The sequence below is a fragment of the Equus caballus genome, chromosome 26 (genome assembly GCF_041296265.1).
Source record: "Equus caballus isolate H_3958 breed thoroughbred chromosome 26, TB-T2T, whole genome shotgun sequence".
Lineage (NCBI taxonomy): Eukaryota > Metazoa > Chordata > Mammalia > Perissodactyla > Equidae > Equus > Equus caballus.
The window spans coordinates 42,037,737-42,051,015 of record NC_091709.1 but is presented as its reverse complement, the minus strand read 5'-3'; positions in this window follow the sequence as shown (position 1 = coordinate 42,051,015).

The window sequence follows — 13,279 nt, the reverse complement described above, 5'->3', positions numbered from 1 at the left end:
TGCCTCTGTATTCCATCTGATGCAACATCACATGTTCCAAAGCTTCTGGAAAACTCCACCACACACTGAGAGAGCAAGAGTGAAAAAGACAAATAATGTCTCAGTGTTGTTATAAAAATGGCTTTGGCCCTACGGGGTCCCTGAAAGGGCCTGAGACTCCCAGGGGTCCCTGGCTAGACCACACTTTGAGAACCACCAGGATCGGCCTCTCTGAAGTCGAGTGTAGTGCCTTCGTCCTAGAAGCCACACGACGGTCCTATGTGAGATCTAGGGTCGAAGTCTGGCTGGGATCATCAGGCAATAACCTAGAAACTGGCGCTGGAGGGGAAGTGACGTGAGCTGCAGGCACCGAACTTTCTTCTTAGCGTTTACTCGTGTCTTTTGAGCGTTACGTTAGTGCTCATTTATTGACTATAGGAAGTGGGATACGGGTCGCTCATTGATTTTTGGCCATTGTTTACTGAGCACTTCCTATGGGATGATCATTTTGCTGAGGGAGTGCTTTCTCTTGCTAAAATGAGTTTATCCTTTGCGTTCCTCTCGACATAACAAAGGATTTGAGTCAAAAGAGTCAAATGTTAGTGGCAATTGAACGGTGCTTGTGGGCCCTTTAATTGTGTGGTGGCTTTGACTTGTCTGAATCTGTGCTACTCATAGATCCCACTGTATATGGGGAACAAGGCGGGCACACATCCTTAGAGTGGAGACAAATTCTCAGAACGACTTCTGGAAAAATGTAGGTGGAAAGGAAGGAATCTTTGGCTCCAAACTTCTGCGGGGTAAGAATGGGTGCTACCTGTTGGAAAGCTGCTTGTCACAAGGGAGACACAGTGCCTTGAGGGCTCTGTGGGATTGTCACGATTCACTCGTCATGGTGCTGGCCTCCTCAGGCTGTTCTAGGAGCCAGGGAACAGATTGTGTTTGAAAAATAGAGCTGGGTAACTTTGTAGCAGCAGAATGTCAACAACAACATAATGGTCCCCTAAGAGATGACTGGTTAAGAACATCACAGGACAGCTATGCTGTGGAAGGCAAGAAGGGTGTGCTCTTTATGTGCTGATGCAGACAGTTCGAGAAAGAGCATTAAATTCAAAAAGAAAGTGCAGAATAGGGTATACAGCATGGTCCCCTTTGTGTAAAGGGGACGGAGGAATATATATTTGCATAACAATCTTTGAAGAATATATGAAACCATCTCTAAGAGTGGAGCCCTACGGGACGGGGTGGGGAGCAAGCTCCTTGTACCGGATACCTTCTTATGCTTTTTGATACCAAGTGAATGTATTATCTATTCAAACATTAGCTATGTTTAAAAATAATAAAAAATAGTAAAATCCAGATGGAAAGCAATCCCAATCCTTCTCACTAAAGCCTCTTGGTTTTTCTAGACAAGGAATAGCCCCTCTGCAAACCGAGGCAGTCCCATTGCTGAGCTCAATGACTTTTCAGTGTTAACGGACGTCAGACTTACTGACTGTGTAACTGTGAGAAATGCAAAAAGGCTTGTACCCAAATCACCACTGTTTGGCTCAGCCAAGCAGACCTTTATTGATCCCCGTCGCGTCTCGTCGGCTTGGTTTTGAGGAGGGTAATATAGAGACTGTTCAGAAATGTTGGATCGAGGGTGGAATTTTAACAGTTTTCTTTGGACGGGTTTCAGGGTGCACATTCTTTGAGAGGGTGCCTAAGTGTGCAAAACCGTTAGGTGGGACCCCAAGGCCGCCTCATGGAGCCCTTCCACAGGAAGGAGGTGCCGCCAAGGCGGGAGGCACTTAGCCTACTGGAGTGGTGGTGGGATTGGCCGTGTGTCTCTGGGGAAGCTCTCAGCAAACTAAAGGTAAAGAAGGTAGTGGCTTTTTAAAGGCAGATGTGGGTTCCGGGGACGTCTCAAACACAGCAGGAAAGAGAAGGTTTGAGTCTTGACAAAAAGCATCATTTTTAAAATGTTTAATAAAGCACATGGTTCCCATCCTATTACATAGTCAACATGTGTCAAAGTTTTAGTTTGATTAATGAAGAGACAACGGCTTGAAGCATTCCCTCATGCACTTTCCTTTTCTAGAACATTCCTGCTGTGCATCAGTGGCTGTCCAGTGCCTGCAAACCGCAAATTAAAACATTAGGAGAAGTCTAAGGCAGCCCAGCCTGCCCTAGCCTCCTTGCTGTCCCACCTGTGTGGTGTCCCACCTGTGTGGTGTCCCACCTGTATGGTGTCCCACCTGTGTGGTGTCCCACCTGTATGGTGTCCCACCTGTGTGGTGTCCCACCTGTGTGCCCACACTCAGAAGGGCTGCTCCTTGGTTTAATGCTCTGCTCTTGCCATCTTGAATTTCTCAATTTTTGAACAAGTGGCCCTGTATTTTCATTTTGCAATGGGCACCCAAATTATGCAGGCGTCCTGTTCTGAACTCATTGCTTCTGGAACCAGAATTCATCTATAGTTTTTTTTTTTAAATTAATTAAACTTATCAGGTTGAACTTATTTTAAAACAGAAGTCTGCTATTCTTGAATTTTATTTCATTTTAAAAACCCTCTATAGCTTGGTTTTCAGTAAAGTCATTCTGTCTGCTCAGGAGAAGTTTCGTAAAATAATTCCTGATAATTGGCTCATAATCTTTCCTGGAATGGGCCGTTTGTTGTTAGAATAGGAGGGGCCGGGAGCTGGAGAAACAGAGCCCCATTTAAGGCAATGAAACTTGGCACCATTGAGTGATTTTATTATATGCGCTGAGCGGTTAACAGCTTTGTTGTCATAGGTGGATGTGTGTTGAGGTTTGAATTGAGGTGGAACTTTGAGTGTGATCTGTAGAGCTACCAGGAAAAATAACCTTCTATTTTTTTGGAACGTGGGAAGAGTTTTAATTTCAAAGAGCATGTTAGGCAAGCATTTGCTCTTTCGCCCGAAAGTCGTTTGTTTGTAGTTTTGAAAATGTGATGCTGCGTTCTCCAGGAGGATTGTCTCTCAGTTTAATGGAGGATGTGTTAAAAACAAGCGCTTCTATCTAAGCAGGAATGTAGTTGCGTATCGCTTAAGACGAGGCTACGTTCTGGGAAATGCGTCATTAGGGGACTTTGTCATTGTGCGAGCATCATAGAGTGTGTCTACACAAACCTAGGTGGGACAGCCCGCTATACACCTGGGCTCTGTGGTACTAACCTTAGGGGAGCACTGTCATATTTGCGGTCCCTTGTTGACTGAAACGTCGTTACGCGGCTCACGGCTGTGTGAAAGGAATGCCGGGACCCTGCCTGGCAGCATCCCTGTGTAGACTTTCTGTTTCATCACGACGTGTTGGGAACAATTGTGCAGAGAGTTTTGGTTTTAACTTAATCATTTAAGAAAGACTTAAACATCCAATTGAATTTTTTCTGTAGAAATTTTAAGATTTATGTTTTGTTCTATTCTACTAAATATTTTCCCTTAACCTCCGTGTGCACGTTTGAAGATGAATAAATTCCCCTAATCTGTGCCGCGAATCTCAGTCTGGAAGCCCTCAGCGTAAGTTTCTCAGCACTCATTCTCAGTGCACTTTCTCGTGCATGCTGTGGGATCCAAATGGGCAGATGATATTGCCATATTTAGCCTGTTAATTTTAACATATACAACAATGTCATACGAATCCTGTATAACTTTAAGGGTGCATTTTATATTAGATTATATATATAAATAATCAATAGGCTATTTGTCTTTCAGCAGTTTTACGTTTACAGAAAAATTAAGTGGACAGTACAGAGAGTTCCCATGTATCCTCTTGCTCCCCCCGCCCCCCGAGTTTTCCCTGTTAGGAACATCTTATGTCATTTATTACAAACGATGAGCCAATATGTATCATTTTGTTAACTGAAGTCCCTAGTTTACGTGAGGGCTCACTCTTTGTGTTGTGCATCCTGTGAGTTTTGGCACATGTATAATGACGTGCACCATCATTACAGCATCATCCAGAGCAGTTCACTGCCCTAAAAATCCTCTGTGCCCCATCTATTTATCCCTCCCCTGCCACCCCCCCGAACACTGGCAACCACCGATCTTCTTACTGTCTCTAGAGTTTTGCTTTTTCCAGATGTCACACAGCTGAAATAATATAGTATTTTCAGATTGGCTTCTTTCATTTAGTAATGTGCATGTAAGTTTCCTTCGTGTCTTTTCCTGTCTTAATAACGCCTTTCTTTTTTTTTTCAATGAGGAAGATTGGCTCTGAGCTAACATCTGTTGCCAATCTTCCTCTTTTTCTTTCTCCCCAGAGCCCCAGTGCATAGTGGCATATCCTAGTTGCAGGTCATTCTTGTTCTTCTATGTGGGATGCCACCACAGCATGGCCTGATGAGTGGTGTGTAGGTCCATGCCTGGGATCCGAACCAGCGAACCCTGGGCCGCCAAAGCGGAGTGTGCGAACTTAACCACTCGGCCACAGGGCCGACCCCTGATGACTCCTTTTAAAATAATATTCCATTGTTTGCACGTACCACAGTTTGTTTATCCATTCACCCACGGAAGGACGTCTTGGTTGCTTCTAAGGTTTGGTAATTATGAATAAAGCTGCTATAGACATCTGTATGCAGGTTTTTGTGTGGACATAGATTTCCAACTCGTCTGAGTAGATGAATATATATATATTTATAAATTATAGTTTATGAAAGAGAAAAAGATCATATATTATTTCAGAGTATGAACCCTGGATCGCATGTGAACTATGTTGTGTGTTAGGAATGTAAGTTAAAAGTGAATTTAGTGAAAAAAAAAGGGGGGGGGCGGGCCCCATGACCAAGTGGTTAAGTTTGCAGGCTCTGCTTCAGCAGCCCAGGGTCTTGCCTGTTCAGATCCTGGGTGTGGACGTGGCACTGCTCGTCAGGCCATGCTGAGGTGGCGTCCCACATAGCACAGCCAGAGGCACTCACAGCTAGAATATACGACTATGTCCTGGGGGGCTTTGGGGGAGAAGAAGAAGAAGAAAAAAAGAAGATTGGCAACAGATGTCAGCTCAGGGCCAATCTTTAAAAAAAGTGCCACAAACGACACTATTGGAAGAAGTGATGAAAGTGGAACGTGGACTACAGATTAGGTAAAAGTATTGTATCGAAGCTAGATTTTCTGACTTTGATAGCCCTCCTGTGGGTCTGTGTTCCTACGACATTACTACTTCTGTATTAAGGTGTAAAGGGCCATGATGTGCATAACCTACTCTCAAGTGGTTCAGAAAAAAATAAATAGTAATATGTGTGTATATAAGCATTTGTGTATACGTAGGTATGTATATATTAAAAAAAGAAAAAGCAGGGTAGGAGGGAGCAGGGCTGTTGGAGATGGAAAGGGATGGGAGGGGATGGGAGGGATGGGCAGGAGGCAAAAGTCAACAGGGTGATGGATTAGTGTCCTGGGGTGGCCGCAAAAAGCACCACAAACTGGCTTATCACGACAGCGATTTATTCTGTCACAGTTCTGGAGGCAGAAGTCAGAAAGTCCACTGGTGTCCACAGGGCCATGTTCTCTCTGAAGGCTCTGGGGAAGGGTGCTTCCTGGCCTCTTCCAGCTTCTGGTGGCTCCAGACAGTCCTTGGCTTGTGGCGGCATCGCTACAATCTCTGCCTCTGTCTTCACGTGGCCTCCTCCCCTACGTATCTCTGTGTGACAAATCTCCTTTTCCTTTTCTTATACAGACGTCAGTCATTGGATTTAGGCCCCACCCTAAATCCAGGATGATTTCAGCTTGAGGTTCGTAACTAGTTACATTTGCAAAGACCGTATTACCTAAGGAGATCACATTTACGAGTTCCAGGTGGGCATCAATTTTCCGGGGGTGCTATCTGACCCACTACAGGATCAGGGTAGGTCTCAATGAGAAAAATAGATGGAGAAAAGCTTACAGGAGGTGAGGGAGTGAGCAGACAGCTCTCTGGGGTAAGCGTGTTCCAGGAGGAGGGGTCAGCTGGAACACGCTCCCTGGGATGGAGCTGGCCTGGTGGAGTTGAAGGCAGCGAAGAGGCCGTGTGGCTGCGGCAGAGGCGGTGGGTAGAAGAGATCCTGCCGTGGGAGAGGCATCATGGAGGGGCTTAGAGACTATCACAGGGACTCTGCATTTAGCTCTGTGACAACTGGGGGCCGTGCAGGGCACGGAGCAGAAGAATGACACCATCTAACTTGGGTGATGAGAAGAGGAGCAGGGAGAGGGTTAGGAGGCTGGATCGAGACCAGGAGTGAGCTGAGGATGGCTGGATCCTGGATTCAGTTTAAGGAAGGGCCAACAGGAGCTCCTGGCTAATTGGAGGTGAGGGGGTGGCCGGAGAGAGCGAGAGAAGGAAGACTTGAGAATGGCTCCAAGGCCCTTGGCCCGAGCAACCCGAAGCATGGAGCCAAGTCAGTGGAGATGGGGAGGTTTTGTGGGGCAGCAAGTTTGGGTGGAAAGAGCAGGAGCTCAGCTTGGGGCACGTTGAGCGTGAGACGTTGGGGTTGAGGTGTTGCGTTGGCCGTTGAATATGCACGTCTGGGATCTGGGAGAGAGCTCTGGGCTGGAGACACACATTGGTGGGTGGGTGGCTTTTTTCATGATTGGCTTTTCCTAGATGTTAGTACTTGGGCTTACAGATGGAAAAGAGGGTGGGGAGAGGATAGAGAAAGGAAGGAGAGAGGGGAGATATGGGGAAAGTAAGTGGGGTCAGACACTTCACGCGGGGCACCACGTGGGATTGTTGGCAGAAGTGGTGCGAAGGGGAGAAGAAAGGGCTTTGGAATCAGACAGCCCTGAGCCTCTGTTTCCACTGCTGTGAAACGAGGACAATCATAGCCATCCTCCACCCACCAAGGACCATGGTGTGAATGACCCAGCACAGGCAGAACACCCAACAGGACCATAACAGCAGCTAAGGCTTCACGGTTCTTACCAGGCGCCAGTTCTGAGCACTTTACGTGTTAACTCACTGAGCCCTCGCAGTAGCTATGAGGCAGGCTGATTATTCTTTCTCTTTGGGAGTTGAGCCGTCTGAGGCACAGAGAGGTTACATACCTTTCTCAAGGTCACACAGCTGATAAGAGGCGGTGCCGGCTTTGCTCAGGCCGTCTGTCTGCAGTGCCTACGATGTTCACCTAGACGGCTTCTCTGCATGTATGCTTGGCACAGACTAAATACTCAAAAAGTATTCATAAATAAAATCAGGGGCATAGGATCGCGAGTATTGGGAATTATAAATAAGAGGGTCATGTTCTACTGCTGGTCCTGGGACAGTCAGGCCGAGGGAACGACTCTCACTGCTTTCCTCACTCCCCCGTGTTCTGTACTAGCCGGGAGCAAATGAAGGTGACTGTCAGCTGGGGATTAGGGAGGACTCGTCTGTTCTGTCTTAAGACGTCTTAGTGGATCTGCCTGGGGGCACTTTTCTTCATATCCTGTTACCTTTGGACTATAATTTCCTTTATTTCTGTTTCCCTGAATTGCCCGTCTCCCTCTGTATTTTGACCTTTTCTTTCGGAGGATAGAATCATCTAATATTTATTAAGTGACTCCACAAACCGGAAGCGTGTCCTTTCAGCCCGGCGGCCCGGGGGGAGCAGGGCTGGGGGTGGCGTTCCCTCCTGGCCCAGGGCGTCTGCTCCCAGGTCTGGGGTGCGGGGGCAGCAGCTGCCCTGGGCTGTCGCACCCCAGAGCCTGGAGAGCGCGCACACGTTATGTGAGAGAGGCGTTGTCCCCAGCCCACCCGGTCCCCAACAGACAGCTGTTGTGACCGGGGTGCCCCCTCAGGCTTCCCAAGCAAAGAGTGGCTTTGAAGCCCCATCTCACGCTGACAATCACTAACCGCCCTGGGGAGTCATCTGTTTTGGAAACGAAGCTGATCAAAGGCTCCTAAGGGACAAACGTGACCCCAGGTCCCCTCGCGAAGGTCGTGGGGAGAGGGCTGTGCCTCCTGCTAGAACACACGATGCTGGGTTGGGCTCTTTCCAGATCTCGGGGCTGGCGAAGGGTGAGGCTAAAATCGATGGGAAAATATTAAAATGCCTCTATTCCTAACGTCCGAGGGACCCCACTCCCAGGAGCACCCCAGGGCCGCTTATGGAAACGCCCCCTTGCACTTCGCTTTTGACTAACTGACTGCCAAAGCAAGCAGCATCGACCACTAACCCCAGTTTACTTTTCTGAGGGGAAAATCACAAAATCGTTGCAAAGCAAATGTTCAGAGAGGTGTAAGGAAGGAACAAAGATCGCCAGCTGTTCCACCACCTAACATTTGGCGTATTTCCTTCCCAGCGTTTTTCCCACGTGCATGTGTTTTCAGGGTCTTACAAAGTTGCAATAATGCAGATGACACTTATTTGTTTCCTGCATTTTTTTCACATATTTATTTATTTATTTATTATTTTTTTAATTTATTTTTTTATTAATGTTATGATAGATTACAACCTTGTGAGATTTCAGTTGTACATTATTGTTAGTCATGTTATGGGTACACCACTTGCCCCTTTGTGCCCTCCCCCCACCCCCCTTTTCCCTGGTAACCACCGATCAGATCTCCTTGTCAATATATTAACTTCCACCTATGAGTGGAGTCATATAGAGTTCGTCTTTCTCTGACTGGCTTATTTCGCTTAACATAATACCGTCGAGGTCCATCCACGTTGCTGTGAATGGGCCAATTTTGTCTTTTTTTATGGCTGAGTAGTATTCCATTGTGTATATATACCATATCTTCTTTATCCAATCATCAGTTTCTGGGCATGTAGGTTGGTTCCACGTCTTGGCTATTGTAAATAATGCTGCGATGAACATAGGGGTGCAAGGGACTCTTGGGATTTCTGATTTCAGGTTCTTAGGTTAGATACCCAGTAATGGGATGGCTGGGTCATAGGGTATTTCTATTTTTAACTTTTTGAGAAATCTCCATACTGTTTTCCATAGTGGCTGTACCAGTTTGCATTCCCACCAACAGTGTATGAGGGTTCCTTTTTCTCCACAACCTCTCCAACATTTGTCATTCTTGGTTTTGGATGTTTTTGCCAATCTAACGGGTGTAAGGTGATATCTTAGTGTAGTTTTGATTTGCATTTCCCTGATGATTAGCGATGATGAACATCTTTTCATGTGTCTATTGGCCATGTTCATATCTTCTTTTGAGAAATGTCTGTTCATGTCCTCTGCCCATTTTTTGATCGGGTTGTTTGTTTTTTTGTTGTTAAGCCGTGTGAGTTCTTTGTATATTATGGAGATTAACCCTTTGTCAGATAAGTGGCTTGTAAATATTTTTTCCCAATTAGTGAGCTGTTTTATTGTTTCAATCCTGTTTTCCCTTGCCTTAAAGAAGCTCTTTAGTCTGATGAAGTCCCATTTGTTTATTCTTTCTATTGTTTCCCTCAACTGAGGAGTTATAGTGTCCGAAAAGATTCTTTTGAAACTGATGTCAAAGAGTGTACTGCCTATGTTCTCTTCCAGAAGACTTATTGTTTCAGGCCTAATCTTTAGGTCTTTGATCCATTTTGAGTTTATTTTGGTGTGTGGTGAAAAAGAATGGTCAATTTTCAATCTTTTGCATGTGGCTGTCCAGTTTTCCCAGCACCATTTGTTGAAGAGACTTTCTTCTCTCCATTGTAGGCCCTCTGCTCCTTTGTCGAAGATTAGCTGTCCATAGATGTGTGGTTTTATCTCTGGGCTTTCAATTCTGTTCCATTGATCTGTGGACCTGTTTTTGTACCAGTACCATGCTGTTTTGATCACTGTAGCTTTGTAGTATGTTTTGAAATCAGGGATTGTGATTCCGCCGGCTTCGTTTTTCTTGCTCAGGATTGCTTTAGCAATTCGCGGTCTTTTGTTGCCCCATATGAATTTTAGGATTCTTTGTTCAATTTCTGTGAAGAATGATCTTGGGATTCTGATTGGGATAGCATTGAATCTGTAGATTGCTTTAGGTAGTATGGACATTTTAACTATGTTTATTCTTCCAATCCATGTGCATGGAATGTCTTTCCATCTCTTTATGTCGTCGTCAATTTCTTTCAAGAAAGTCTTGTAGTTTTCATTGTATAGATCCTTCACTTCCTTGGTTAAGTTTATCCCAAGGTATTTTATTCTTTTCGTTGCGATTGTGAATGGGATTGAGTTCTTGAGTTCTTTTTCTGTTAGTTCATTGTTAGTGTATAGAAATGCTACTGATTTATGTATGTTGATTTTATACCCTGCTACTTTGCTGTAGTTGTTGATTATTTCTAATAGTTTTTCTATGGATTCTTTGGGGTTTTCTATATATAAGATCATGTCGTCTACAAACAGCGAGAGTTTTACTTCTTCATTGACTATTTGGATTCCTTTTATTTCTTTTTCCTGCCGAATTGCTCTGGCCAACACCTCCAGTACTATGTTGAATAGGAGTGGTGAGACTGGGCACCCTTGTCTTGTTCCTGTCCTCAGAGGGGTGGCTTTCAGTTTTTGTCCATTGAGTATGATGTTGGCTGTGGGTCTGTCATATATGGCCTTTATTATGTTGAGGTACTTTCCTTCTATACCCATTTTATTGAGGGTTTTTATCATAAATGGGTGTTGGATCTTGTCGAATGCTTTCTCTGCATCTATTGAGATGATCATGTGGTTTTTGTTTTTCATTTTGTTGATGTAGTGTATCACGTTGATTGACTTGTGGATGTTGAACCATCCCTGTGTCCCTGGTATAAATCCCACTTGATCGTGGTGTATAATCTTTTTGATGTATTGCTGTATTCGGTTTGCCAGAATTTTGTTGAGGATTTTTGCATCTATGTTCATCAGTGATATCGGCCTGTAGTTCTCCTTCTTTGTGTTGTCCTTGTCAGGTTTGGGGATCAGAGTGATGCTGGCTTCATAGAATGTGTTAGGGAGTACTCCATCTTTCTCAATTTTCTGGAATAGTTTGAGAAGAATAGGTATTAAGTCTTCTTTGAATGTTTGGTAGAATTCTCCAGAGAAGCCGTCTGGTCCTGGACTCTTATTTTTGGGGAGGTTTTTGATTACCGTTTCTATTTCCTTACTTGTGATTGGCCTATTCAGATTCTCCATTTCTTCCTGATTCAGTTTGGGGAGGTTGTAGGAGTCTAGGAAGTTGTCCATTTCTTCCAGGTTGTTCAATTTGTTGGCATATAGTTTTTCATAGTATTCTCTTATGATCCCTTGTATTTCATTGGTATCTGTTGTGATTTCTCCTCTCTCATTCCTAATTTTATTTATTTGCAATTTCTCTCTTCTTTTCTTGGTGAGTCTGGCTAAAGGTTTGTCGATTATGTTAATTTTTTCGAAGAACCAACTCTTTGTTTCATTGATCCTTTCTATTGTCTTTTTTGTTTCAATATCGTTTATTTCTGCTCTTATTTTTATTATTTCCCTCCTTCTACTGACTCTGGGCTTTGTTTGTTCTTCTTTTTCTAGTTCTGTTAGGTGTCGTTTGAGGTTGCTTATGTGAGCTTTTTCTTGTTTAGTGAGGTGAGCCTGTATTGCAATGAATTTCCCTCTTAGGACTGCTTTTGCTGCATCCCAGATGATTTGGTATGTCGTGTTCTCATTTTCATTTGTCTCCAGATAATATTTGATTTCTTCTTTAATTTCTTCAATGATCCATTGTTTGTTCAGAAGCGTGTTGTTTAGTCTCCACATTTTTGCACCTTTCTCTGCTTTTTTCTTGTAGTTGATTTCTAGTTTCATAGCATTATGATCAGAAAAGATGCTTGATATAATTTCAACTCTCTTGTATTTATTGATGTTTGCTTTGTTTCCCAAAATATGGTCAATCCTTGAGAATGTTCCATGTGCACTTGAGAAGAATGTGTAACCTGCTGTTTTTGGATGAAGTGTTCTATATATATCTATTAAGTCCATCTGGTCTAATTTTTCATTTAATTCTATTATTTCCTTGTTGATTTTCTGTCTGGATGTTCTGTCCATTGGTGTTAATGGTGTGTTGAGGTCCCCTACTATTATTGTATTGTTGTTGATGTCTTCTTTTAGTTCTATTAAGAGTTGCTTTACAAATTTTGGTGCTCCTGTGTTGGGTGTGTATATATTTATAAGTGTTACGTCTTCTTGGTGGAGAGTCCCTTTTATCATTATATACTGTCCCTTTTTGTCTTTCTTTATCTGTTTTGCTTTGAAGTCTACCTTGTCTGATATTAGTATAGCGACACCTGCTTTCTTTTGTTCATTGTTAGCTTGGAGTATTGTTCTCCATCCCTTCACTCTGAGTCTGTGTTTGTCTTTGGGGCTGAGGTGTGTTTCCTGGAGGCAGCATATTGTTGGATCTTGTTCTTTGATCCATCCTGCGGTTTCCTGCATTTTTAACTTAATATTATCTCGTGATCACATTCAACTTTGAAAAAAGTGATTGTGGGGCTGGCCCTGTGGTGTAGTGGTTAAGTCCAGTGCTCTGCACTTCAGCGGCCCGAGTTCGAGGGTTTGGATCCCAGGTGCGGACCTATATCACTCGTCAGCCATGCTGTGGTGGCAATCCACATATAAGGTGGAGGAAGACCGGCACAGATGCTAGCTCAGGGCTAATCTTCCTCACCAAACAAAAAAAAAAAAAGAAAAAGAAACAAGTGATTGTAATTAAAATCATCTTTATGAAAAGAATTTTAATTGTTCATCATATTCTATTTTGTCATATCACAATTGATATTACCAACTTACTACTGTTGGATTTTTAGGTTGTTTCCAATTTTTTGCCTAATCAAATATGTTGCAATGAACATCTGGCCAATGAACCTTGGCCATAGCTCAGATGTGTTGCTTCAGATGGTGGGTTCTCCAAGTTTCCTTAGTTTAATAGCAACTTTCAGGTCTCCACTTTTTTCTTAAAGTGTTATGAGAATTTTACCTTCTCCTCCACAGCAGACTGGCCTATTTTATTGTTTAGATAATGCTTTCAATCATTTAAATGGCTCAATTCTAGGCCTACCCCTAGAGCCTTTCTGTGTGACAATGTCCCAGGAAGACGTGCCCTGGGGACCCTGAGGCCTGAGTCTCACCTGGTACAGGTCACACCCCTCATGGGATGAACACACACCAGGCTGAGAACCAGGCCTTGGCAGAGCCATGCAGAAATGGAATCACAGGGCTGAGGGGCAGGATGTTTTTAGAGGTGGTTGATACATATTGTCATCAGGCATAACAAATTCCACATGGATAAAAGTGAAGTACAGGAAATGAAGTCATGGAAGAATTAGAAAATAGGGATGAATACTAATCTGTTTTTAGGGTAAAGGAATTTCTAGATATGGAAGCAAAGGAACAGCATAACGAAAAAAAAAAATGAGGGGCTGGCCCGGTAGCATAGCGGTCAA